This window comes from Schistocerca americana, chromosome 11 (assembly GCF_021461395.2).
Source record: "Schistocerca americana isolate TAMUIC-IGC-003095 chromosome 11, iqSchAmer2.1, whole genome shotgun sequence".
Taxonomy (NCBI): Eukaryota; Metazoa; Arthropoda; class Insecta; order Orthoptera; family Acrididae; genus Schistocerca; species Schistocerca americana.
In genome coordinates, this window is record NC_060129.1 from 157,628,974 (window position 1) to 157,652,000 (window position 23,027).

At 41.7% G+C, this 23,027-nt stretch overlaps 1 long non-coding RNA gene across 2 annotated transcripts; it reads left to right on the forward strand.

Annotated features, from left to right (window-relative positions):
- The first annotated feature begins 942 nt into the window (after positions 1-942).
- Positions 943-21,481, forward strand: LOC124554020. Of its 2 annotated transcripts, none has more exons than XR_006968208.1 (3): positions 943-1,034; positions 21,129-21,298; positions 21,414-21,481. It is a non-coding gene; the product is annotated as an uncharacterized LOC124554020 (long non-coding RNA). The 2 variants fall into 2 exon arrangements; XR_006968209.1 differs by having other exon boundaries at positions 970-1,068.
- Positions 21,482-23,027: the final 1,546 nt, after the last annotated feature.

The window sequence follows — 23,027 nt, forward strand, 5'->3', positions numbered from 1 at the left end:
CACACTCTTCAGCGGACATCACAGCCTAACTTTGTTAATTTTGGCTGAAATTATTGAAAAAAATTCACAAAAAGTGTTCGAAATATGAATTAAGTGGTATAAAAATTGCTTCAAATTCTAATTAAATCTTCCTACCCCAAAAGAATCTCGAAAATTCGGTGTCAAACAGCTTCCTCGTGTGGTTTCCCCCTCAATCACAAAATTATCGACAGTTTTGTACACTTTCAGGTGCGAACCCCTTCTCGTCCAACAGGAAGGATATAGAAAAGGCCAAGGACCGTTAGGCAGAGCGAGTGAAAATAAGCAGTCAAGATCTTCTCAATTTTGTAACTCTACAAATCTAGTCATCAATTGTAGGGCGCATCGCTGGAACGAGACCACTGTCATGGCTGGACGCAGTGCTGACGGCAAGTGAGAGGCGCCTCCAGAGGGCGAGTAATGGTCTGTCCGGGGTGCGTATCTCGGACAAGGAGAGGGAAAGGCGACTGAAATGAACACCTCGTGGTGGGCAAGTGCGTCGCTGCCGGGAAATGGAGTGGACAGAGGCTGGGAACGAACAGCATCTGAGGTGGCACACGTGGCTTTCTCCTAGTCAGAGGTTCCAGCCACTCTGTTCCGCGATCGCTTATCTCAGTCTCTGCAGTTTGGGGCTTCGTGCGATGGTCGAAAGAAGGGACCGTATTTCACGGTGAAACAGTTTAGAAATACCGAATGCATCACTTTGCATTACGGTGCCAGAATGGCCACTGGGCGACAGAATACGCGTTATGAATTGACTTACAGCCTTTGCGTAAGAGCAAGAATTCTTAGTGTTTCGGCTAAGATCACATGGCAGAAATATTTCGAACGTCAGACCTATACAAGGGTTATCGTTGTCGGTGCGGAGGGGGGAGGGGGAAGGAGTGGGGGAGGGAGGGGGTCTCGAGGAAAACTGCGGACAGAGTGGGTGGGAGGCGGCAGCCCAGTCCAGGACAAGAAGCGAGTCCCGCTGGCGACCACCACTGCACTGGCTGCCGCGGCGCCCGACGTGTCTGGTGAGTCTCCACGTACTCCTGCCATCAACGTACGGTAGGTATATACTGTGCGTGTAACTTCCCTCAATTTGACATTCTTGTGTTCTCAGTGTTATCCACACTTAAAAGCGGCGAGTATGAAAGCGGGGGAAAACTAAAGGGAGACTGAGATGTTTTTCACTTTTCCCAACTATTTTCCTCGACCTGTAGCGCGACAGCTCTTATTATGAACTGCTGTATTGTCTCACGTCAGCTATGATCTTTAGTAAATACACCTTCTTACAGCACAATGTAAATAATGGTGCTGCCAGCATTAGTTATTATTGTACGGAGTTGGATGGTTTTGATACAGGTTTTAGAACGAATGTTGCTTTTGATGTATGCTTGTCGGACCTAAAAGACAACTGAAGCAGGCGAGGCTTCCGCAATGAAATTTTCACTGCGCAAAAGAGTGTGACTAATATGAAACTACCTGTCAGGCCACTTTCCCGCGAAAGGCAAATGTCCCGAATTCGAGTCTCGGTCCGGCACACGGTTCTGATCTGCCAGGACGTCTCAGGCGACAGTTGCTGGAACACTTTTACAGAGTGGTAATGTATGTAACATCTATCTGCCAGCTGGAAGAAATTCAGATGCTCTGGGTTCATAAATGTTTTTACTAAACTAAGAAAGTTGGATGTTGAATTTATGTAGAGGCTGATTCCAAAAGTTTACTCAGCAACGTTGTGCACAACAGCAGGTGTTCGAAACGACGACTAATTGGAACGCCTGCAGCCTTATCTGTGCAAGTACGTGACATACACGATGCTACATATCCCAGTCACTGGATAGAATGGGGAAACCAATTTGCATGTCTCCTGTGCTCCCCTCATCGGACGCCTCTTAATGTTTTTTATCTCTTGTCATATCAGCAACATTGTCTACATGACACGGTGTCTGTAAAAGTTCAGTTTCGTTAACACATGTTGCAGTAAAATTTATAGTCCATCACTCACGTTGGATGGTGTCACTTTATTTGAACTCACATTTTTGAGAACGTGTGTTTTGGTCCTGTCATTAAATAATTTGTGCAATACTTAATCAGTTTATTACTTCCCATTCGCTCAAGCTCCAAGTCGGTACACACTCACGTTTTATATCAAAGTCTGCACCATTGCTGTAGTTCAAAATCTCACTCTATTTCTGAGACCATATAACTGTTTTATTTCGTACACATCCTCTCTTTGTGTAACGTATACTCGTGTTCTGTAACAACTATTGGTACCTTCTCGTACTTCCCTTGTCTTCATCCGTCTTCTTGGTAATCTTATATCGTTTCCGTCGATACACAGCTGAAATTAAAGTTCTTGGACCTTTTCTCTTTCCTCCTCCTTGTCTTCGGACTTTTCTTCGAAACTAATAGTGTGATCTCCTTTTACATTTTAGTACTGTAATGCGATAGTGCTGCTGTGTTAATATGCTGGGTGCTCAAACTACTTCAACTTCCTGCGTGCTATAGTTCTTTTCCCTCCGACTATTACTTTTCCTACTCATAAAACAAGACTTCCCTTCTGCCCACCTTTACACAGCCACACACCTGGTTCAGCTAACTCGCTTTCGTTTTCACAAAATTTGCACAGGTTAAAATTTTCATATCGGACTAAAGTATTCTCGTTTACGCACAGAGCAATAGGAATCTTATACACACTGCGTTTAATTTAGTTTAAGATCAGTAATACCTACTTGTGTTGGCAACAGGTAATTATTGCATGTCTGAAACCACACTTCAAAGTGGCTAGAAGACGATATAGTATTATGAGGATTAACAACAAGAGTGTGCCCTTTAAGGGACCTCGCGCGACATTTTCTCCCATTCCAAGGCAGTTTCATCCCTGGGACACCCTATGATTTCCGTTATGAAGGTCCGACTCCACCAGTATAGAAATGATGCCGTTAATGCCACAGCTAATTGTCTGCTCTGTAGAGCTTTGTGGCTCACAGAGTGGAAGAATTTGACAACTTCGCAAAATATACAGCGGGATATTTAATTTTGCTTACCTCTGCAATCGTTCAGTTTCTGAGGTTCGGTAGTGTTTTCTCCATACAGAACTCGTTGCGAAAGGCAAACAGTGCGGCTGGTAAGAAGTTTTGGTCAGTCACACAAATCAGTATTCTATCCGAACCACATTCTCATAGACTTTTGAAAGGAATTGAAGGACTCTAATAGGTCTGTAACTAATTTCGCTTATCTGCATTTTTACAGATCTCTGTTTCCAAACGTCATTGAAGTCTGTCAGCAAGTACGGCCCCAGTCATTGAATGATTACAAACAGACTTAATTATATTCCTATCAACTCTGGACCAGATTAAAATAGAAATACATCTAATGCGCCTGTACTGGGCTTGTAGCCACTTTGAAGAAGTAACCAGAGTCGCTATGGCAGAGATTGACACGGTAGCGGGTCTGATCCACACGGTAATCAGGTTATGAGGGAGCTATTTATTTTGGTAGGTACCTACTACGACGATGTGGCACTGATAAACTGTTTTTCATAATTCCTTAGTTTCTCGTCGTAATAAATTATGCTTAGTTTTCTCCACACATTCCCCATCCACAAAATTAGTAGGAATCACCTCTTAGCTCAGATACTAAGTACGCACTTGGTTACAGCAGTTATAGCTGTATGGCGCTCTACTTAGCGACTACGATAGGTCGACCATTATAGAAGGCCAGAAAGGGCTGAAAACTGTACTTCTGATTGTAGATAAACTGAGGAATGAATGAGGTAACAAGTCCGCATGAGCGCTTTACATTATGTCCAGAAAACATGTGATCACACTCCCATGCATGTATTGACCTGGTATGTAAGCGTACTTTAGCATTTGTGTGTAGTTGTTGTAGTAATGGTGGTAGTAGTAGTAGTAGTAGTAGTAGTTGTTTATTAGTAGATCACTATGTACAGGCATATCGGACACGTCCTGGTATTACAATCTAGGATCGATAAAATAAGATAATTCACATATAGAGACATTTGTAGGCTTATAGGTCTAGAATGGCAAGAGTGTGACAAATAGTTAGCCGTGGCCTTATAGTAGGAATAAACCTAGCATTTATCGGAGATGGGTGGGGACAATGAAGAGCGAACCATCCACCCTCCCGAATACAAGGCCAGTCAGTTTAAGACAGTGCTACCTCATTCGGTTTATCCCTTGCGTACAGTACTTCAGGCGGCAGGGAACTCGGTTGGAGGGGTAAGCTACTACCTGAAACAGTTTACAACACAATACGAATTCATCAAACACACTCGATGTCTTGAAAAATTACAGAATTATCTGTGTTACATAATAACAAAATTTAAATGTACTTATTACTCTGAGGTCATCTAGCAACATTACTCATGCTTCACAGCAGAGGTTGCTTCGAACTTTACACCGAGACAGGCATTTAGTTAAATTCAAACAGAATGAAATAATTTGTCAAAAAATAAAGGAATCATTAAGTGAAATTAAATGTATATGAAAGGAAGGGGAAACTACAGCCGTAATTCTTCCCGAGGGCATGCAGATTACTGTATGCTTAAATGATGAAGGCGTCCTCTTGGGTGAAATATGCCATAGGTAAAATAGTCCCCCATTCAGATCTCTGGGCGGGGACTACTCAGAAGGACAGCGTTATCAGGAGAAAGAAAACTGCCGTTCTACGGACCGGAGCGTGGAATGTCAGATCCCTTAATCGGGCAGGTAGTTTAGGAAATTTAAAAAGGGAAATGGTTAGGTTAAAGTTAGATATAGTGGGAATTAGTGAGGTTCCGTGGCACGAGGAACAAGAACTCTGGTCAGGTAACTACAGTGTTATCAACGCTAAATAAAATAGTGGTAATGCAGGAGTGGGTTTAATAACGAATAAAAAAAATTGCAGCTCTGGTAAACTACTACAAACAGCATAGTGAACGCATTATTGTGGCAAAGATAGACACGAAGCCCACGCCTAGCTCAGTAGTATAAGTTTGTATGATAACTAGCTCCGCAGATGATGAAGAGATTGATGAAATGTATGATGAGATAAAAGAAATTATTTAGACAGTGAAGGCAGACGAAAATTTTATAGTCATGGGTGACTGGAATTCGATAGTAGGAAAAGGAAGAGAAGGAAACGTAGTAGGTGAATATAGAATAGGGGTAAGGAATAAAAGAGGAAGCCATCTGGTAGAATTTTGCACAGAGCATAACTTAATCATAGCTAACACTTGGTTCAAGAATCATGAAAGAAGGGTGTATACATGGAAGAGGCCTGCAGGTACTGGGAGGTTTCAGATAGGTTATATAACGGTAAGACAGAGATTTAGGAACCAGGTTTTAAATTGTAAGACATTTCCATCGAGCAAATGTGGACGCTGATTACAATCTATTGGTTATGAACTGTAGATTAAAACTGAAGAGACTGCAAAAAGGTGGGAATTTAAGGAGATGGCACCCGCATAATCAGACAGAACCAGAGGTTGCAGAGAGTTTCAGGGAGAGCATTAGGGAACGATTGACAAGAATGGAGGAAAGAAATACAGTAGATGAAGAATGGGTAACTTTGAGAGATGAAATAGTAAAGGCAGCAGAGGATCGAGTAGACCAAAAGACGAGCGCTAGTATAAACCCTTGGGTAACAGAACAAATATTGAATTTAATTGATGAAAGGAGAAAATATAAAAATGCAGTAAATGAAGCAGGCAAAAAGGAATATAATGTCTCAAAAATGAGATCGACATGAAGTGCAAAATGGCTAAGCAGGGATAGCTGAAGGACAAATGTAAGGATGTAGAGACATATATCACTAGGGGTGAGATAGGTACTGCCTATAGGATAATTAAAGACCTTTGGGGGAAAGAGAACCACTTGTATGAATATCAAGAGCTCAGATGGAAACGCAGTTCGAAGCAAAGAAGAGAAAGCAGAAAGTTGGACGGAGTATGTAGAGGGTCTATACAAGGGCGAAATACTTGAGGACAATATTCAGGGAATGGAAGAGCATGTAGACGAAGATGAAATGGGAGATATGATACTACGTGAAGAGTTTGACAGAGCACTGAAAGATCTACGTCGAAACAAGGCCCAGGGCGTAGACAAAATTAAATTAGAAGTACTGATAGCCTTGGGAGAACCAGCCCTGACAAAACTCTACCATCTGGTGAGCACGATGTATGACACAGGCGAAATACCCTCAGACTTCAAGAGAATATAATAATTCCAATCCCAAAGAAAACAGGCGTTAAAAGATGTGAAAATTACCGAACTATCAGTTTAATAAGTCACGGCTGCAAAGTACTAACAAGAATTCTTTACAGACGGCTGTAAAAACTAGTACAAGTCGACCTCGGAGAAGGTCAGTTTAGATTCCGTAGAAATGTTGCAACATGTGAAGCAATACTGACCCTACACTTATCCTGGAAGATAGATTAAGGAAAGGCAAATCTACGTTTCTAGCATTTGTAGACTTAGAGAATGCTTTTGACAATGTTGATTGCAATATTCTCTTTCAAATACTGAAGGGGGCAGTTGTAGAATAGCGAAAGGCTATTTACAATTGGTACAGAAACCAAATGGCAGTTGTAAGAGTTGAGGGCCATGAAAGGGAAGCAGTGGTTGGGAAGGGAGTGAGACAGGGTTGTAGCCTATCCCCGATGTTATTCAATCTGTATATTGAGCAAGCAATTTTGCGTAATCTCCTTCGGAAACTTAGTGTTCAGTTCTATTCCTTTACTTAAAATTATGCTTATTTTTTCTTGCTAAAGTAAGTTCTGTCTTCATCTTGTTCCAGCTCTTCGGACAGTAAAAGCGAATGTCATCTATCATGTGTACAACTTGTTTGTAAATGTACACACACGGTGCACTTAAGACCTCAGTGTTTTGAACAGATCTTTGCAATCACGTCCAGTTCTACGCTTGGTTACTTATGATATGACACTTTTCTGCAGTTTTGAAAATTGTGTTCGTATTTTGTACATTTGATTCCCAGAAGAGAATATTATAATCAAGATTTGAGCGTACATATGAACAGTATGTAACTACAAGATGCTGGCTGTTATACACTGAAGAGTCGAAGAAACTGGTAGCGTGCAGGGCTCCCTCGAGTGCGCAGAAGTGCCGCAACACGACGTGCCACAGACTCGACTAATGTCTGAAGTAATGCTGAAGGGGATAGGCACCATGAATCCTGTAGGGGTGTCCATAACTCCGTAGGAGTACGAGAGTGTGGTGATCTCTTCTAAACAGCACGTTGCAAGGCATCCCAGATATGCTCAATAATGTTCATATCTAGAATTGTCCTGCTGGAATAGGCCAACCCCGTAGGAATGCACAACGGACGTGAATCGGTGGAGGTGAGCAGACAGGATTCTTACGCACACGTCACCTGTTAATGTCGGATGTAGATATATGTGGGGTTCCATATCACTCCAACTGAACATGACCCACACTATTACAGAGCCTGAACGAGCTATAACAGTCCCCTGCTGAAATGCCGGGTCCATGGATTCATGAGCTTGTCTCCATAATCGTACTCGTCCGTCCGCTCGATATAATCTGAAACGAGACCCACCCGACCAGGCTACAAGTTTCCAGTCGTCAGTAACACAATTTCGGTATTGAGAGGTCCAGGCGAGACGAAAATCTTTGTGTTGTGCAGTCATCAAGGTTACACAAGCGAGCCTTCGGCTCAGAAAGGCCGTATCAATCACGTTTCGTTGAATGGTTCGCTCACTGACACTTGCATTGAAATCTGCAGAAATTTGGGGAATGGTTGCACTTCTGTCAAGATGAACGATTCTATTCAGTCATCATTGGTCCCATTCTTCCAGGATCTTGTTCCGGCCGCAGTGATGTAGCATACTTGATGTTTTACTGGTCTCCCGGTATTCACGGTAGGCTCGTGAGGTCGTCGTACTGGAAAACCCCCACTTCATCGCTGCCTCGGAGATGCTGTGTCCATCCCTCGTGCGCCGACTGTAACTTCACGTTCAAACTCACTTGAATCTTGATGAAGTGCCATTGTAGCATTAGTAACCGATGTAAAAACTCCGTCAGACACTTGTTGTCTTATGTAGGCGTTGACAATCACAGCTCTGTATTCTGCCTTTTTGAAGTATCTCTGTATTTGATTACATATGCCTATACCAGTTTCTTTGGTGCTTCAGTGTATAATGACGGCGGGTCCCTAAGGGAATAGGATGCTGAATACATCACGTAGCAAGTACCTTTCGCTGTTCAACTGAGATGCAGTATTCATCCCTAGAAGCTTTTCATTTGCTACATTGTCTATAGAGGTGCCACTACATTTAAATGAATAGGATCACTTTCCCTCTTCAAACTGAAATTCATGACGTTTGTTCTCTTTATGTTAAATGTCACATTATTGCTTATTTTCCGATTGTAAAACTCTTTAAGGGCTTTGTTTGCTCCCTCTACAAGGAGCTCCCTAGTTTTCTCAGAGATCAGCAAAGATATTATTTCTCCATGACTGTCACTAGTGGGAAGAGTATTGTTCCTAAAATGCTACCCTCAGGCACTCTTGCATTAATATGTTTTGACTCTGATAAATGCTTTACTAAGACCTTAGGCTTATTTGAGGTATGTGTTATCTGTATGATTTTTACCCTGTGTGATACGTATGGACAGAACCAGTCACTAGCTACTGCTCTTATCACTAATGTTTCTACCTTATTTAGTAGAATATCATGGTCAACAGTATCACAAGCAATCGAATCATCTAAAAACTACGTGTGACACACTTATCTTTGTCAAGAGAATTAAGTTATGATTACACTATGGCTCATTCTATACTCCTACTACTTCGAGAGTCAAACAATTATTCACTTAAAATGTATTTATTCAAGTAACTCAGTAATCTTTCATAAATGTTCATATTTTCCAGAATGGTCACAACAGCGCAATGGGCCACTAATTTTCTATACTGTCTGCTTACCTCTCTTTAGCAGGGGTGCAAATCTTGCCTGTTTTAAACATGCTGGAAATTTCCCTGATATTATGAACTCGTCTGTCGTGTGTATTAAGGGAGCATGTACACTCTCTACGCAGCGTTTCAGTACACACATTGTTACTTCATCTAATCCTTTTGACCTTTCATATTTTAGTTTTGCATAGTTTTACTAGCTTCTTGCTCTGTTGCTCTAGCAACAAAAGTGTACTTATGACTTTTTGCCGCAGTTAGCAACGTTTTTAAATCTTTCGCCGCGTGCGATAAAGATTTAATAATTCTGGCGCATTATGACTGTTTTTAATGTAACTGAGGTGCAGAAGCATTTGGAAAGATTTCTTAACAACTGCTGTTATCCATTTATTTTTGTGAAACATTTTTAGTGATTTGGGTGCTTTTCAAAAGGTCTTTTGAAAATTCAATTTAAATGATGTTGAGAATATAGACGATTTTACATTTACATTCGTTTCTCATTACAATTCATCCCAGGTTTGGTTTGCTGGTTCTTTTGGAAAACCTTGTACTTTGATTTCTGATAAATATGTTTCATAAGTTTGGAGTTTAGGGAATTTTCCATACCCGATTTTACTGTTATTTGACAGAAACGCTCTGATAATCTAAGATCTTGTACAGCTATTTCACACTTTTCTCTGTCTATACTTTTGGCCACATGGTCAATCACTGATCCCTTTGTTGTAGTAGCCATTGTTGTACTATTGACCAACTGGGACATCCCTAAACTCTGAAGGATGTTTGTGGGGATGCTACTAGTTTCTCTTGTGATACTCGTCTTCATGTTTATGTCTTCACACAACAATATGTAGACTATTCTACTTGAGATTTTAGCTGGTACTTCTGTTAATTTATTGAGGAAAATGTCCACAGTATCACCAGGAGATCGAGATAAACACATACATATTGATTAATTTCTTGGCCATTAAATAGCCGATGTAGCAGAGTTTTTCTGTACTTATCGTGCTAAGGTCATATCTTGCTTCGAATTCTGATCCTTTTCTGAAATAAATACATGACAGTCCGCCATATGAAGTAGTCATACAATAAGTCTATCCTTTCATCCAACGAAAATACTGCATGTTCTAATCTGAGACTCTACACAAATTCTAAGTGACGCCCCCAGTAGCTGAGTGGTCAGCACGACAGACTGTCAATCCAAAGGGCCCGGGTTCGATTCCCAGCTGGGTCGGAGATTTTCTCCGCTCAGGGACTGAATGGTGTGTTTTCTTAATCATCATCATTTCATCCCCATCGATGCGCAACTCGCCGAAGTGGCGTCAAATCGAAAGACTTGCACCAGGCGAACGGTCTACCCGACGGGAGGCGCTCGTCACACGACATTTCATTTCAGTGACAGAAAGTATTGTACAGTTGAAAGATTACATTCAAGATAAAATATCTGTATTTTATTTTGTATCTATTACATGTTTATTTCTTATTCAATCTACCCATCTAATCTTCTGCGTCCTCCTGTTGCACCACATTTCAAAATGTACCATTATCTCCTTGTCTGAACTATTCATCCTCCACGTCTCACTTCCAATTACGGCTGCACTCGTAACAGATACCACTAACTGGCACTTAAATTGATATCAGATCTTAATAGATTCCTTCTTCTCAGTAATTCTTTTCGTGATGTTCCAGTCAGCATTTTATATCCCATCTACATTGGCAATCAACAATTATTTTCCTCTCCGTATAACAAAGCAACTGCTTTTACTTACTCATTTCCTAGCCTAATTCTCTAGTCATCACTTCATATAATTCGACGACATTTCAGAACTATTGTTACACTTTTATTGATGCTCATTTTACACCCTATTTTCAAGACTGTATCCATTATGTTCAACTGATCTTTCAAATCATTTGCTATTTATGACATAATTACAGTTTCGTCAGATAACCTTAAATTTTACAATTCCTCTCCCTTAGTTTTTTATTTCCTTGCTCAATTTGTCCTTGGTTTCTTCACAAGACACTCAATGTGCAGTTCAATTACGTACGCTAAAGGCTTCAAAGCTATCGTTTCATGTCCTTATAACTGCAGTTCAATTTCTGTACAAGGTGTAGATAACGTTCCATTTCCTTTTTTTTTACTTCTAATACAATACAATTAGAAGTAATTCTAATACAATTAGACCCCCCCCCCCCCATGAACCATGGACCTTGCCGTTGGTGGGGAGGCTTGCGTGCCTCAGTGATACAGACAGCCGTACCATAGGTGCAACCACAATGGAGGGGTATCTGTTGAGAGGCAAGACACCGTGTGGTTCCTGAAGAGGAGCAGCAGCCTTTTCAGTAGTTGCAGGGGCAACAGTCTGGATGATTGACTGATCTGGCAATTTTGGAATTGCAAACGGTTGAAAACAAGGGAAAACTACAGCCGTAATTTTTCCTGAGGGAAAGCAGCTTTAATGTATGGTTAATGATGATGGCGTCCTCTTGGGTAAAATATTCCAGATGTAAAATAGTCCCCCATTCAGATCTCCGGGCGGCGACTACTCAAGAGGACATCATTATCAGGAGAAAGAAAACTGGCGTTCTACAGATCGGGCAGGTAGGTTAGAAAATTTAAAAAGGGAAATGGATAGGTTAAAGTTAGATATAGTGGGAATTAGTGAAGTTCGGTGGCAGGAGGAACAAGGCTTTTGGTCAGGCGAATACAGGGTTATAAATACTAAGTCAAGTAGGGGTAATGCAGGAGTAGATTTAATAATGAATAAAAATAGGAATGTGGGTAAGCTACTACAAACAGCATAATGAACGCATTATTTTGACCAAGATAGACTCGAAGCCCACGCCTACTACAGTAGTACATGTTTATATGCCAACTAGCTCTTCAGATGACGAAGAACTTGAAGAAATGTATGACGAAATAAAAGAAATTATTCAGATAGTGAAGGGAGACGAAAATTTAATAGTCATGGGTAACTGGAATTCGGTAGTAGGAAAAGGGAGAGAAGGAAACGTAGTAGGTGAATGTGGATTGTGCCTAATAAATAAAAGAGGAAGCCACCTGGTAGAATTTGGCACAGAGCACAGCTTAATCATAGCTAACACTTGGTTCAAGAATCATATAAGAAGATTTATACATGGAGGAAGCCTGGAGATACTGGCAGATTTCAGATACATAATATTAAGGTAAAACTGAGATTTAGGAACCAGGTTTAAATTGTAAGACATTTACAGGGGCAGATGTAGACTCTGACCACAATCTATTGGTTATGAACTATAGATTAAAACTGAAGAAACATCAAAAACGTGGGAATTTAAGGAGATGGGAGACAGAACCAGGGGTTGCAGAGAGTTTCAGGGAGAGCATTAGGGAACGATTGACAAGAATGGAGGAAAGAAATACAGTAGATGAAGAATGGGTAACTTTTAGAGATGAAATAGTAAAGGCAGCAGAGGATCGAGTAGACAAAAAGACGAGCGCTAGTAGAAACCCTTGGGTAACAGAACAAATATTGAATTTAATTGATGAAAGGAGAAAATATAAAAATGCAGTAAATGAAGCAGGCAAAAAGGAATATAATGTCTCAAAAATGAGATCGATATTAAGTGCAAAATGGCTAAGCAGGGATAGCTATAGGACAAATGCAAGGATGTAGAGACATATATCACTAGGGGTAAGATAGGTACTGCCTATAGGATAATTAAAGAGACCTTTGGAGGAAAGAGAACCACTTGTTTGAATATCAAGAGCTCAGATGGAAACCCAGTTGTAAGCAAAGAACGGAAAGCAGAAAGGTGGAAGGAGTGTACAGAGGGTCTATAAAAAAGCGATGTACTTGAGGACAATATTATGGAAATGGAAGAGGATGTAGATGAAGATGAAATGGTAGATATGATAATGCGTGAAGAGTTTGACAGAGCACTGAAAGACCTGAGTCGAAACAAGGTCCCAGGAGTAGACAACATTCCATTAGAACTACTGACGGCCTTGGGAGAGCCAGTCCTGACAAAACTCTACCATCTGGTGAGCAAGATGTACGAGGCAGGCGAAATTCCCTCAGACTTCAAGAAGAATATAATAATTCCAACCCCAAAGAAAGCAGGTGTTGACAGATGTGAAAATTACCGAACTGTCAGTTTAATAAGTCACAGCTGCAAAATACTAACGCGAATTCTTTACAGATGAATGGGAAAACTAGTAGAAGCTGACCTCGGGGAAGATCAGTTTGGATTCCGTAGAAATATTGGAAGACGTGTGGCAATACTCACCCTACGACTTATCTTAGAAGCTAGATTAAGGAAAGGCAAACCTACGTTTCTAGCATTTGTAGACTTAGATAAAGCTTTTGACAATGTTGACTGGAATACTCTCTTTCAAATTCTGAAGGTGGCAAGGGTAGAATATAGGGAGCGAAAGGCTATTTACAATTTGTATAGAAACCAAATGGCAGTTATAAGAGTTGAGGGGCATGAAAGGGAAGCAGTGGTTGGGAGGGAGTGAGACAGGGTTGTAGCCTCTCCCCGATGTTATTCAATGTGTATATTGAGCAAGCAGTGAAGGAAACAGAAGAAAAATTCGGAGTAGGTATTAAAATCCATAGAGAAGAAATAAAAACTTTGAGGTTCGCCGATGACATTATAATTCTGTCAGAGACAGCAAAGGACTTGGAAGAGCAGTTGAACGGAATGGGCAGTGTCTTGAAAGGAGGATATAAGATGTCCATCAACAAAAGCAAAAAGCAAAACGAGGATAATGGAATGTAGTCGAATGAAGTCGGGTGATGCTGAGGGAATTAGTTTAGAAAGTGAGACACTGAAAGTAGTAAAGGAGTTTTGCTATTTGGGGAGCAAAATAACTGATTATGGTCGAAGTAGAGAGGATATAAAATGTAGACTGGCAATGGGAAGGGAAGCGTTTCTGAAGAAGAGAAATTTGTTAACATCGAGTATAGATTTAAGTGTCAGGAAATCGTTTCTGAAAGTATTTGTATGGAGTGTAGCCATGTATGGAAGTGAAACATGGACGATAAATAGTTTGGACAAGAAGAGAATAGAAGCTTTCGAAATGTGTTGCTACAGAAGAACGCTGAAAATTAGGTTGGTAGATCACATAAGTAATGAGGAGGTGTTGGATAGGATTGGGGAGAAGAGAAGTTTGTGGCACAACTTGACTAGAAGAAGGGATCGGTTGGTAGGACATGTTCTGAGGCATCAAGGGATCACCAATTTAGTATTGGAGGGCAGCGTGGAGGGTAAAAATCGTAGTGGGAGACCAAGAGATGAATACAGTAAGCAGATTCAGAAGGATGTAGGCTGCAGTAGGTACTGGGAGATGAAGAAGCTTGCACAGGATAGAGTTGCATGGAGAGCTGCATCAAACCAGTCTCAGGACTGAAGACCACAACAATAACAGCAATACAATCAGGAACTGAGAAGAGACAATTCCAAATCTAGGAACGCTTCGCTCCTGAAATGACATACGGTACATTGCTTCTAGAAGAGGAGAAAACTCTTTCGCATACTCTAAATAGAAACAGATTGACATTCTGTCAGATCCAGTAGCTATTCCTCTGTAGAGTGATTTCAGTAGTTTTTGTGCCCAATGGACGTTTATTTCGGAATATGTCATTCAGGCGTTCGCTTGACGAATTAAATAAGGAACCACTGTAAGATCCTCCTCAGAGAAACAATTTTGGAAAAAAGTGTAGTATGTCGGTTATCTCTGTCATCCGCCATTTCGATGCCGTAATGTGGGGACTTATCACTTCAATATTTTCACTGACCTAACAGAAGGATACAACTACTCAGCATTTTATTTGAAGTCAGCAGATGTAATGTATCTTTCCAATTCGTTGAATCATACAGCTTATTTTCTTTTGTCCACAGGACTTGCAGAACAGTAGAATTGAGTTGCTTCATTAAATAATTTATTTTTCCAATTTTGGAGTTCTGTACTGAGAGTAGAAAACTTCGTATTACGCTACTGTCAAAAGAATTCGCGAATTTACATATAACAAAACTTTCGGTTCGGTGTTCAAAGGAGATAAATCCTAAGCTGTAAATTTTTTTTACAAATGAGTCTCTTCCCTACCTTCTGGCAGCGGTGTCTGGACGTCGCAAGGCCGGAATATCTGACCTGCACTGCGGGCTGACTCGCCTTTATGTGTCACAGAGGTTAGTCGCACTCTGGTGTTTTAATGTCCCGGTACGCAGATAAGAAATGATCCATTTGTCTAACAATTTATAGGATGTTTAGCGGAGTATTGATAAATGAACTGAACAATCAAAACCGTAGGGCTAATAAAGTGGACTAACACAATCGAATTACAGTTCATCATTCATAAATATTTATTGATATTACTGAAATATCTGTGAATGGTGATCTCACTTCATTGTGGATTCAAAGGAAAGTCATTAACAAATAATCATAAATAAAGTGCAGAAGTACAGCGTAAATGCAGAACATATGCTTGCAGATTTCTTTTTTCTCAAAGCGGTAATTATCAAAACTGTGTGCAAACATTTCAAAAAATTTTGATCCTTCACACGATGCAAAACATCGTTCACTGCTCACATGCAACCAATAACACAGCTGTAGCAAAATAATCTACAGGGTCAGAATTATTCAACTGTATGAGAAAAATCGCGAATTAGTCACAAGCTGTCGGGCGTGCAGCATGTGAATATCACTACTGATATTCGTCCATGGGTTATGAGACGTTCGATATGCCTGCCATCATTGGTGATGATGTGGCGCAGACGAATAGGGAAATTCTGCATGACCCGCTGAAGTCTCGGAACGTCGATGCTGTCGATGACCTGCTGAATGGCTGTCTTCATTTAAGCAGTGGTCTTGGGGTTACTGCTGTACACCTTGTCTTTAATATAGCCGCACAATGAGGAGTCGCATGTGATCAGGTCCGGAGAATATGGCGGCCAATAGAGACCCTTGAGACCCCAGAGCCAGAATGCGGTCCCCAAAGCGCTTCTCCAGGGCATCAGACACTCTCCTGCTTCGATGGTATCGAGCTCTGCCTTGCATGAATCACATCTTGTCGAAATCAGGGTGTCTTTGGATAATGGGGATGAAATCGTTTTCCAAACCCTGCACGCACCGTTCGGTAGTCACCGTGCCATCGACGAGTATCGCACCGATTATTACGTGACCCGTTGAGGGTGGAGAGATTTCTCGACTGCGGAGTGCGGATTCTCAGTCCCCCAAATGCGCTTGTTTTGCTTATCGACGAATCTACGCAAATTAAAGTGGGCTTCGTCGCTAAAGCAAACCAAACGCATGCGGATATTAATTCCCATCATGGCCCGTGGCTAACCATGCAGTTTTAACGTCCTAAAGCAAACCGTTGGCAAGTTATGGCGATTTTATTGCCGGCCGCGGCGGTCTAGCGGTTCTAGGCGCTCAGTCCGCAGCCGCGCGACTGCTACGGTCGCAGGTTCGAATCCTGCCTCGGGCATGGATGTGTGTGATGTCCTTAGGTTAGTTAGGTTTCAGTAGTTCTAAGTTCTAGGGGACTGATGACCACAGATGTTAAGTCCCATAGTGCTCAGAACCATTTGAACCATTTTTTTTTGCGATTTTATTTCATTCATTTCAATAATATTGCAAGTTCGTTTCTGCCTTGGTTCTCACTAGTACGAAGCTAGAGGTCCAACAAGTGTTCCAAAATAAATCATCGAAACTGTATTTATAGTATTCGAAATCCTGCAGGAAGCGTGGGGCAGAGCTCAGTAAATTAATTGGAGTCCAGCGCTCTGCACCCAGAAAGAGTTTGCGTTAACTCGCCGACCAGATCTGTCTACAGGTTTACCTCTCGTGAGATCACCGGAACGACACTCCGAGACAGAAAGCTGCTGAAACTCGAACGACGGAACACCAAATACCGAATGAACCGAAAGACGCAAAGAGAACAGGCGCAGTGGTCCACGCCCTTCCACATTCTCTGTGGCATCGCCCAACACTGACTCAACGTTTAACACTGAGTAATATTCATATTTAAGGCTGTCCCACATACGTACTTTACATTAAATTCAAAATAGTTAAATTAAAAATAATCTTAGTTGTCACGGACATTTTGTGGCCACTCGAAGCATGAGCAGTGTGATATTACATAAGATATTAACAAAAACGTAAATCATATTCAAGTAAGTCGTTCTGTGCACACACGAAATATGCTACTTAGAGATATACGATTAACGTGTCGCTAATGTAAGAGGAGTGCCCATCCGCCATCTGTTCATTTATTCTCTAAGAAGTTACATAAAGTGGAGCTTTTCCTTTTTCATTTAGAATTTTCTCTAAAGCCCATTTCCATTAATCAGTAAACCTTGGATTAAATAGCATTCAACATCAGCTACAGTAATCATCATAGATTATGATTACGTTTGAATCTAAATATCTCAACCTTCCCCTTATCACGTGCAACTGTGGCAAGTTCAGAGTATTGGCACATTTAAAAAAACCGTAATGCTACAAAACAGAGCAAGTTGCGTAAATGAAATCTGGTTTTTGTAGTGTTTAGCTTTGAGGTGACACCTCATATGCTGCTACAGCTCGAAGAGTGTGTTAGTTGTTAACTGTCAGTGGTCTCTGACAATATCCGTAATCAAAAGTTTCGTAAATGTTGTAATAATTGTCACAAAATTGTGATCAATGTTGCGGTGCGCTCATTTCTTCACCAATATCTCTGTGATATCTTCGGTTTCATGATAGATTGCCCCCATTCGAGTCAGCACTCAGTTGCCACCATATACAGGGTATATCAAAAATATTTATCCTATTTGACACGTCTATATTTCTGTAACTAATAAACATACACAATGACTTTTGTGTTTTGATGAACGGAAAACTCAAAAAAGTATTTTTTTTTCATTCCTTCTGATAAGTGTTCAATATGCCGGCCTTGAAATGTACGGCATATTTCAGTGCTGTATTCAGATTGTTCTCACACTGCAGCGGGCATGTCTTGAGTTGCAGCTTCCACAGCTGCTGTTATGCGATGTCTCGGTTCATTCACTGTTGTTGGTAATGGAGGCACATGAACAGAGTCTTTCATAGTCAGGTCCGGTAACCTTGGAGGAAAGAATGTAAGGCTGAATTATTTGGTCCAGTGCGGCCGATCCGTCGTTAGGCTATCCTTTGATTTAAAAATTCCTGCACTTCCAGATGCCAGTGTGGCAGTGCCCCATCCTGTTGGTAAATGAAGTCGTTCGAATCAGTCTGCAACTGTGGGATAGGAACTTTCTCCACCATATCCAAATATGTACTTCTTGTAACAGTGTTCTAGGCCAAGGAAAATAGGATGTACATCTTTTACTGTTCTAACTGCACAAAACACATTCAATTTTCGAGAGCCTCTCTCATGTTGTACAAGTTCATGTGGTTGTTCGCTACCCCATACTCTCACATAATAACGGTTCACCTCTCCATTTAAATGGAATGTTGCCTCGTCACTAAACACTAAGCGTGGAAGAAAACTTTCATCCTCCATCTTGCTAAGACCTAAATGATAGAACTCCACACGTTGTTGTTTGTCACCTTCTCGAAGAGCTTGCAGTGGCTGAATTTTGTAAGGTTTCGTTCAAATGGTTCAAATGGCTCTGAGCACTATGGGACTTAAAATCTGTGGTCATCAGTCCCCTAGAACTTAGAACTACTTAAACCTAACTAACCTAAGGACATCACACACATCCATGCCCGAGGCAGGATTCGAACCTGCGACCGTAGCAGTCGAGCCGTTCCGGACTGAGCGCCTAGAACCGCTAGACCACCGCGGCCGGCACGGTTTCGTAAGTAAACGTGTACGCATCACACGCCAGGCGGACATCGGGGGTATGTTAAGCTGTCGAGATGCACGGCTAACGGATTTGTGCTTACTCCTTGGGAAACTATGGCGGATGCTTTCGACGTGTGTGTCAGACACTCTGGGATGACCTGGCGATTTGCCTTTACACAAACAACCTGTTTCTCGCCATAGTTCACGTCATCGACTACTGCTGTGTGCTGTAGGAGGATCCACATCGTACACAGTACGAAAGTCACGCTGAATGGTTGTTACTGACACGCAGTTCGCAAAACGCTTTCCGTTGTCCCGACACCATTTTTATTATCAGGGGAACTAAAGGTGGCGAACACTGCTGCTACCTATTGGTAACCATGTAAAACTCGAAAGTTTGCTCTTTCCAGGAGTGTGTTGTTCACCCACATATCTCAAAGAATGGTTCAAATGGCTCGAAGCACTATGAGACTTAAAATTTGAGGTCATCAGTCCCCTACACTTAGCACTACTTAAACCTAACTAACCTAACGACATCACACACATACATGCTCGAGGCTGGATCCGAACCTGCGACCGTAGCAACAGCGCCGTTCCGGACTGAAGCGCCCAGAACAGCTCGGCCACGGCAGCCGGCTCACATATCTCAAATACCATAATAGCTATGATCTTTTTGAAATCGGATGACACTTTTTGACACACCCTGTGTTTCATAGAGCGCAGTTTCCACCAGCACCGCACTCGGATGTACCCGCTGGCGTGTCCTTAGCCGCCTGAGGGTCGCCTAACTCGGCTAACGACACTGCTCCAGCTCTGCATAATACATCACCACGTATTGACACACACTGCAATTTCATTTGAAAAAGAGAGGCTGATCCCCGTCCCCTGCAGTTAATACGAGTACGACGTCGCTCATCCAGCAGTTCCTCGCAGTTAAGCAGGTGCAAACATGATAACGATCCCTTAAACGGTTTCGAAACTGACGTAAACAGTTCAGCTGATCAGCCAGTATACAGGGTGACTCACCAAGGTATGCAAACATTTTAACATTATATTCTACAAGTAAAACTAAAGGAGAAAGTTCGAATAAACATAGGTCCACAAATATTTAGCTACGGGGTTACGGCTCATAGGAGATTTTGCCTGAAATTTAGCAACTTCGCCAATATGAAGCCATCGCAAAACTGTACGAGGTTAAAGTAAAAAACTATTTCCATTTACTTTGTTGTTATTAATAAGGTAAATCTAATAAAACATTTTCCCACGACGTCTAACAGGCGAGACGTACTTGTAATTCCTTCAACAAGAAATGCCCCGCATCCTCGAAGGTGTTCCACTAGCTACGCGATTGCAAATGTATTTTCAACATGACGGTGCGCCCCCAAATTTCGCCAACGCCGTTACTAAACGTTTAAATGATCATTTTCCTCAGAAATGGGTTGGTCGTGGTGCTACACGTCTGCGGCCACCCAGATCGCCCGATTTAACGCCAATGGATTTTTGTATGGGGATGGATGAAAGACATAGTTTGTGAGGAAAAAGTCAGTACACGTGAGGCATTACTTGCTCACGTTATGAATGCAGTAGGCGAAATTAAGAACAACCCTGTGAAATTGAAACAAGCAACAAAATCTGTTCCTACACATGCAGGTAAAAGCACTGAACTCGGTGGAGACATTTTTGAATATTTATTTATAATGTATTGAGAAATTGTATGTTCAATGTACAACTTCCTTAACAGTGAGCTTTGTCTCTTCTGGTTTAACAGGAATTCATGTGTGCTGTGGTATTAATTAAAGCAGATTATCTGACACATTCATAGAGTTTCAGTTAACGTTATTAGCATTATTTTCCAAAATCAAATTCTCTACAACTTCTGTTAAATACTTTGTGGAAACGTCTGGAATTTATAAAACAAATTGGGCCAACTAGTTTATAAATTGAAAACTTTATGAAATTACTTCTTTTCTTTTCTGGATGTTCTGGAAAATTACTGCAGATACACGCCTGGGACAAGTTTTATTAGATTCACCAGACCAACAACAACAAGATAAATGGAAATCGTGCTTTACTTTAACGTCGTACAGTTTTGCGATGCCTTTATATTAGCGAAGTTGGTAAATTTCAGGCAAAAACCTTTATTAACCGTAACTGCGTAAATAAACATTTGCGGACCTATGTTTATATGAACTTTTTTCTTTGATTTTACTTGTAGAATAACATATTAAAACAACTGTATATCTTCATGAGTCACCCAGTATATTCGGAACAACGGAGTGGCAGCCGCCTCATAAAATGGTGAAATGAAGATTAATTTACGCTAATTTATTTATTATGAAGCTAGCTGCTAGAAAATGTCTTTTTAGGTTACACTTATTCCGTAAATTTCAGGTTGTTCAGCAGACTGCAAGTTTGGTGAGGTTATTTTCACAGAAAAGTTCCTTACTTGTCGCGACACCTGAGACCTTCCGCCATGTTCTGCAGAAGCTTTAGTTGGTTCGTCCGCATTTTTGTGGCGGTAGTCATATCTACTGGCTGCAGCCACCCAATTTCTGTTACAGGTAAAAATTTTACTTTGTTCGATCCATATGAGTCTGGGTATGATAGTAGATAACCATAAGAAATGAAATATATTTTTAATTTTTTCATTGAGATTGTTACGAATTTCTCTTTCAGAATTCTATACAGAAGTCACCGCACATAGTTTAACAACCACCAAAGGTAAGTGTTTCATCCATTGCTGCTACAGACACCTCATGGTCCACGTGGTTCTTTTGGTAGTAGTTTATTTAATCACAGTAGTCTTATCTCGTGGTTTGAGACGTCCTCGCCGGCGCCGTGGGGAGGCGAGCGTGTACAAGCTTCCCTCCAGCTGCCTGCGCCACCTGTTGCCTGCTTCTCGCCGTGGCGTGGCGGTCGTATTCAAACACACTGCATTGCTACTTATTTTTAGAACGGCGAAAGAGGATGTAAGATGATTGTACACTAAATTAATCACAAATTATGTGATATCTCATTTGTTCAGAAATCTCTCTCGTCCAAGCGTCACACAAACTTGTATTCAGCACTGTTCGTTGCTCCTACATGATAGGCAATACGTGCCTCACACGCTACTGCTTTTCCAGTAGCATAACTGGCAGAGACGGGCGCGACCCACCCGTGGTACACGCCGGCGTCGACTTGTTGGAATATCTGCTTTGTGTCAAGGGGAAGTCACAAGAATTCTGCGACCGAACTACGCAACGCCGTTGGGTTTCAGTGTATCATTGCCTTTGGTATTGTAGAAAGCTCCAGTTGGAATGCCATTTAGTCGTCATGTTGCACATACTGGGTGATTTTTACCACAGTGTACAGACTCTAGGGATTGAATCGATGAGGGGATACGGAACAGAAATGTGTAACGAACTTATGTCCGAAAATCCATGGTTTCCACGCTAGAGAATCTTTATTCAGTCACATACTGTTACAAAGACTGCCGTATAATTCGCGCTGTACCACGCAGCGACAATTACAGTGTGTGCTGAAAATCGTTTCCAACGCATGCGTGTATACGCGCCGTAGCGTGCTCTGTCTCACACGCTCACATCGATCAGGCTGCAGCCGAACAGTGTCAGAGGCAGGATGAATACGCTGCCCCAGTGTCTCCACGTCTGGAATGGACTTTTCATACGCGCTACTTCTTAGTTGACCCTGTAACCAGAAATGTAGCGGGTTGAAATCTTGTGAACGAGCAGACCGTATAACTGGATCTCCTCGTCCGATCCTTCAACCAGAAAAGATGCGATTGAGATGCGTCCAGGCGCTAATGGCGAAGTGGGCTGGAGGACCATCGTGTAGCAGCCACATAACCCTTAGAATCATCAGTGCACTGTTTCCAGCAAGTCACCCACAAGAAACGCCGATATTTCCGACCTGTCAGGCGACGTGGGAGGAAGACTGGTCCCAAAATAGGTCGCCAATTATCCGAGCCCAGACATTCAGGCTGCCACGATGCTGATGATTCGCTGTCATCATACCATGGGCCTTCTGCATACCATCCCAAAGATGGCTGTTGTAAAAGCTGAAGATCACGTAAGGATGGCGTCATCTTTGAATAGGATGGATGACACAGATTCCGGAATCGTGGTTACCTGGTGAAGAAACCAGTGACAAAACTGGTACAGATGTGGAAAGTCTGTCACTACTAAGCCCTGCACACGCTCTAACTGATAAGGGTAGTACCAGTTGTCATGGAGAATGTTCTACACGGTCGTCTGGCTTACCCTGTAGTGGTGGGCCAACTGCCTGCTA